The sequence below is a fragment of the Nicotiana attenuata genome, unplaced genomic scaffold (genome assembly GCF_001879085.1).
Source record: "Nicotiana attenuata strain UT unplaced genomic scaffold, NIATTr2, whole genome shotgun sequence".
NCBI classification, from domain to species: domain Eukaryota; kingdom Viridiplantae; phylum Streptophyta; class Magnoliopsida; order Solanales; family Solanaceae; genus Nicotiana; species Nicotiana attenuata.
The window spans coordinates 37882-44331 of NW_017670482.1; the positions used below are offsets into that span (position 1 = coordinate 37882).

General features: G+C 38.1%; 1 pseudogene; it reads left to right on the plus strand.

Annotated features, from left to right (window-relative positions):
- Window positions 1–5070: 5070 nt before the first annotated feature.
- Window positions 5071–6450, plus strand: part of LOC109240057 — a 2679-nt pseudogene continuing 1299 nt past the window's right edge.

Consider the following 6450-nt stretch of genomic DNA (forward strand, 5'->3'; position numbering starts at 1 on the left):
CAATTGTTGAGTTCTGGCCCAAAACAAAAGCCCGAATTAAATGTTGATTCTAAATTAAACCTTGTAATACTGATCCTGAATCGAGATCAAATTTAACAGTTTATCAACTCTAATTTGTTTAATTCAACTTTCAAGCATGTACGCCGATCTTGTTTAAACTAATGGATTACTATAACACACTCTGAAATTTAATGACAAAACTAAAATAATCAACATCAAATTCAGGAATCCTACTATACTGAAATGTTATTTTCTTATTTCAAAACCAACATGCTGGAATTAATATTAATAAAGTCATTCCTGCTGAAAACTTAAACTTAGACCTGGCATTCAAATTAATAGACCTATCTGTTTCATATGAGTCACGAGCACACCTGCTCATTGTGAGCACGTGATTTTTGCCCTCTATGAAAATAACTCCTAAAAATAGACCAAAATAATTTTATTGATTTTTAGGTGTTTTTCTTTATTTAGTTGCATTTCATACATTTTTTAATATTTTTAAAATCATAGAAAAACCATAAAAAGTGTCACATTTTAATTTCATGCCACCTTAGGTTCAATTTGCATTTAGGAATTAATTACATTGAGTTAATTGTGTTATTAATCAAAAAATCAAAAAAATGATGATGATCATTTTTACATAGTTAGATAATTAGCTTGATTTTACAATTTGAATTGATTTAGGAATTTAGTTTAGGTTTTTAATTAATTTAAGAAAGAAAAAAGAACAACAAAAAGAAAGGAAGTTGGAAAAGGCTGATTCTGAATTGAATTGGGCCAAACATTTTAGAAGCCCAAATTTCCCTCAACCTAGCCCAAACCGGGTCGACCCGACCCGACCCAACACCCAAATCTTTGTTATTTTAATACCTAGACCTAGACCCCTAAGGGAGAGAGGAGAGAACGCGAAAAAATCTGAAGAGCGCCGCAACAGTGCAAGAGGAGCCCCCCCCCTGAATCTCCTTCTTCTTCGAACCCACCCCACCCCAGTCGACACACCCATCAGCTCTCTTTTGGCTAGAACAGAAACACACACAAACCCTCCCCATCGATCCCCTTCGCCAACAACAAAACCAAAATCCCTGACCCCAAACGCTAGCAACAGCAACACATACTAGCAAAGAAGCTGAAAAGAAAAATAGATTGGGGAAAATTGGACAGAAGAATCCGGGCAGAGAGGGTTGGAAATTTCGAGATTTTTGGGTTTTGATTTCCATCTTCCTTCCTCTGATTTTAGTTTTTGACTTGAGTCCGATTGAAGTGGCGAGTGTCGTTTGAGGTTCACGGTTCCGGTTCGATTGTTGCTGTCCTGTTCTTGTTCTGTTGCACGTTCAAAATTTCGACGCCGGTCTGCCTGTATGCATCTCTGAACCTACTAAATTGAAATTTTCGCATTCAGGTCATCCCCGTGCTTTTTTCTCTTTTGTATTACTGTATGTTCATGAAACAGATTGAAATGCTATTTTTCTTGAGTTCTTGCTGATTGTTTATGATTTGTTCGATCGAGCTGCCGTTAAGTGAATTTTTGATTAGTGACCTGTTTTTCTCGTGACTTTCACAAACAACCCGGTTCGTTCCCGTTGGTTTGAGGTTACTGAATTTCGTTCTTGATAATCTGTGTATGTTGTTGATTCAGTGTGGTCATGACAAGTTAAGATCGCCGACCAGTTTTAGTAAGAAGTGCAATCACCTAGCTTAGTCTACTTCGGACTTGATTCTTCTCTGAAAATGCTAAAGCTATGATCGTGTCTAGTGATAATATCCACATGTCTTGCTCGCTCCCTTTGCTATGGTTGAAATTGATATTTAACAGAGTTATCATAGTTTGTATTCAGTTTTTTTTGGATAATTTTTGAGCTCAATCCACGCCCGTCGATGCTCAGATTCATGAATTGTGGTTGTTGGATTCTCCAGGTGTGCTTGATGCCTGTTTTGCTTGGTTACCTTGTTTTCGATAGTAATTGATGCTAACCTTGTTCATTTGAAGTGTAAGCAAATTCTATTTCCCGTGTCCCTTACCAAAAGTAAGAGAAAAAAGGTGTAGTTAACTCATCGGTCAGTTAGCAAGTATCAAGCTTTTTTTGCTTTGTCGTTTTGTTTCATTTTTATTTTGGTAGATTGAAACAAAATTGGTTAAGGCTCACTCATGGAATGCTACAAGATTAACAAGATTAGAACACTGTTTTATCTGGAACTTCAATAGGTTTACTACAAGGCCTTAATTCATCTTTCCTATAGTACAGTAGTTTAAGTTTGAATCTGTGGTGAGTTCGTTTCATTTCAAGACTTTTTTTTCTTTCTCAATGAGTTTTGGATGCTACAGTGGTGTGGGGATTTGTTATTTTGTTTGATTTGGCTATATTATGGATGATGGATATCGGATAGTGAGAGATGAAATCGGACGTGAAATGAGTATTTTACTTTTGTTTTATCTATAATTTCTTTATTGACTCGTTAGGAGCCTACTTAGGCTGCTAAGAACCATGAACCCCGTAGTTTGCTTTAGTTGTGTACAATCCTTTAACCTTAGAATTCGAGACGTGCCATTTAGCGGAATTTCCATGGCCCTCGCAAAGTGCAAACGGGTAGTTGCATTAGGCGCGTATTTTAATAATATTACTTTCCTAAAATTCGGGTGCACATTTATGTGACCCAAATCCAAATCTCAACGAAGTCGAAATGTGTTAACAATCACGGGTGCACTGGTGCGACGTGGTTCGAGACGCATTTTCACGACGTTGCAATTTTTATTGAAAATAGAAATAAAAGCGGTTTACTAATAAAAGCACATAAGCTAGAACATGTTTTGAAATCAGATATAATCAAATACAACAGTTGAGCGACCGTGCTAGAACCACAGAACCTGGGAATGCCTAACACCTTTTCCCGGGTTAACAGAATTCCTTACTCGGATTTCTGGTTCGCGGACTGTTAACAGAGTCATAATTTCCTCGAATCGGGATTCAACTGGTGACTTGGGACACCATTAATCTCCCAAGTGGCGACTCTGAATATTAATAATAAATCCTGTACCGATTGTCCTTTAATTGGAAAAACTCCCTTTATTATACCCTCCCCGGGGGTGTAGTAAAAAAGGAGGTGTGACAGCTCTGGCGACTCTGCTGGGGAAAAGAACCCAGAACTTTGTTTCATGCTAAATGTGGAAAATGTTGCTTTTTACCGCTTTGATATTATCGGAACTGTATATAAACTGTGCCGAAACCCTTCTCTTCTCACCTCCGGGGATGTGCTTACTGGTTGAGACTCCCTATTCTGTTAGTGTCAATACCCTGAAATAAGAAAGAGGCCGGACAAGTTACTAAGCCGGATGGCCTTTTGGTTCCCGGTACGTAGCCCCCTCCTCGACTCGAGTTGTCCGCTCGGTACACAGTCTAGAACACATACCCAGGTTTTGAACCTAGAATAACTTGACTTCATGCCGGATCCCTAGTAGGAACGCTTATTTGCATCACGTGCATATGACTTAGGGGACTCAACACAGGGGTTGGGTCCGTCTAGGACAGGTATACCCAAAATAACAGACCATCCTGATGCATCCTATGTGCTACATGTTGCATTTATTCAAGGGTAAAGGGTCATTTGGCGGACCAATGATAGTTGAGGGCAAAAGGAAAATGAAAAAACAATGAAAAAAAAGAAAAAAAAGAAGAAAAAAAAAAGAGAGGATGAAGTGTGAAAATAAAGCAAGTAGATCCAATTATGTCTTTTGCCACATTGTGTTAAGAATAAAGAGAGCTCAAAAATTCAAAAAAAAAAAGATTTTGCACTTTTTCACCATTTTCCAAAAATCAAATAAAAAAGGGAAAAAGAAAATCCAAAAGATTCTGCATGTTTCATCATTTTCAAGAAAAAGACAAAAAATATGTTTTCTCTAAGTTAGTTGTTTTTTTTTAAATTTCCGCCTGTATCCAATCTGCCCGAACTACGCATACCTGATTCTCGTCCTTCGGGGCGTGATACGTAGGCAACCCACATAGGGTCCGGTCTTCCTAGTGAATCTTAGGTTCTTGGCTTTGTGGGGTCTTAGCCAAATCTTGCATTTTTAGCCACCTTTAGCCACATAGGTTAGTTTCAGGAAAATAGTCACAATCTTGTCCTGCGTGTGTCCAACAAAAAGGATTGTTGTCTCACATAGTGTTCTAGGTCCTTAACTTTATTTGGTCTTAATTTGCTATGTCTTTCGTGGCATTGCTGAATTTATCAAGTCGCAAAAAGGAACTGCTCTTTGGAAAACAAGTGTACAGTTTCTTTTTATGAAATTGGGCTTTAATTATGGAAATGTCCTCATTCAGTCGGCTTTGATTGATATGTATGGGAAAATGATGACATTGAAAAATTCAGTTTTTGTTTTTCAGAGCTCCCTCGAAATAAGCCTCGAATTTTGTAATTCAATGATGTCATCTTTGCTGCATCTTGGTGTCCCCAAGATATGTTTGAGCTGTTCCATTGGATGGTTTGTGAAAATATTGGATCTGGTGAAGTGAGTCTGTCCTTAACAATAAAGGCATTATCATTGTATAGCTGTAATTTATTGCATTCCTGTGTAATCAAACCAGGTTTTGATTTTGATATTATGGTATTATGTTCTCTGATTGACGCATATTTAGATCTGGACAGATTAGGTACTCTCAGAAGATTTTGAAGCATTTCCTTCACCTAATATCATCGGTTTCACTTCAATAATTAATGCATATGCTCGGAAAGGAATGGGAAGTGAATGCCTTGAATTGTTTGAAGAAATGATCCAAAAGGTGTAGAACCAGATGAAGTAACATTCTTGTGTATGCTGTTGGGCTGCAACCATTCAGGTTTAGTTGAAGAGGGGAAAAGGATTTTTGAGTCAATGAGACTTCATGGGGTCTTTCCAGACAGGCGGCACTATTCCTGTATGGTGGATCTTCCGGGCCAGGCAGGTTTAGTCACCAAGGCAGAAGAGTTGGTACACCACGCATCATCGACAGGAGATTCTGTGATTTAGAACTCACTTTTGCGAAGTTGCAGGATTCATCAAAATGAGCATGTTGGAAGGAGAGCAGCTGCAAATTAATGGATCTTGAGCCAGGGGATCCTTCAGTTTGGTTACAGGCTTCAAATTTGTATTCTGAAATTGGGAGGTTCGAGACTGCAATATATTCAAGAGGTTGCAGTTGTGAGGAAGATGAGCACAGAGATATTGGCTATAGTTTAGTTCGAGACTGTATAAGTTTTTTCTTGAAATGTATAGCTATCAGAATGGACACTTCCTCTGCCTTTATACTTTTGTGTTAGAGTTGCATGTGTATTAAGTATGTATGCGAGAAGGAAAATATCCTGTTCTAGTGGCAAAATAGGTCTTACAGGCAGCTGTGAGTCCTTGTAATCAGTGTAATGTAAGCAAATGATAATATTTGTTGAAGAGGTGATTTTGAGTATAGATTACCATCTTAAATTGATTCAGGCCATTATGATTAGATTACTCTAACCTATGTGATGTAGTATAGGTAACTAGCTGGGTAGAGATCATGGTTTTGGTCTAGGTAATTCAGCACTTTGAAATGGTCTTTGCTGCTGCAAAATTTGCAGGCTGGTCTCCCTCAAACGAGAATGACCTTCCCCAAGCCAGTCATGTAGGATTTGGTATAGTTTTAGGAGATGATGGCAAACGATTTCGTACTCAGAGTACTGAGGTGGTTAAGCTAGTTGATTTACTTGATGAGGCCAAGAGCCGGCGTAAATTAGCATTTGAAGGACGAGGTAAGGCAACATAATGCACAACTGAGGAGCTGGAGCAAAATGCTGAAGCAATTGGATATGGTGTTGTGAAATATGCAGACTTGAAGAACAATAGATTGACCAACTACATTTAATTTCGATCAGATTCTTAGTGATAAGGGAAATACGGCTGTGTATTTGTTGTATCCGCATGCTCGAATTTGTTCAGTCATCAAAAGTCTGGTAGAGATATAGAGGACGTAAAGAAGGTAGGAGGTATAATATTGGCTCATCTAGAAGAACGGGCGTTAGGCCTTTATTTGCTCCAGTTGGTTGAGATCGTTGAGGAAGCTTGTATCAATCTTTTGTCAAACCTTTTGTGTGATATCTTTACGAATTGTCTTAAGACTTCACAAAGTTTTGCACCAATTGTCAGGTGATTGGTTCAGTGGAGGAAACAAGCAGGCTTCTGCAATGTGAGACAACAACTGTTGTGATGAGAAAGTGTTTTCATCTTTGAGGTGTGGATTTACTTACCAGAGTTGGAGCATGACAGAGCCTAGGACATCTAGTCAGGATCGCTCATTCAGAAGTGGATTAAAAGAAGATTTTCTTTTCTTTTGTGTTTTGAGTCTGTTTTTTTATTTTATGCCGTCTTTTACCTTTTAGTTTTGAATATTAGTGTCGAGTTTTATTATTATTATTGTACTTTCTATTTTCATTTGAAAAGGTGTG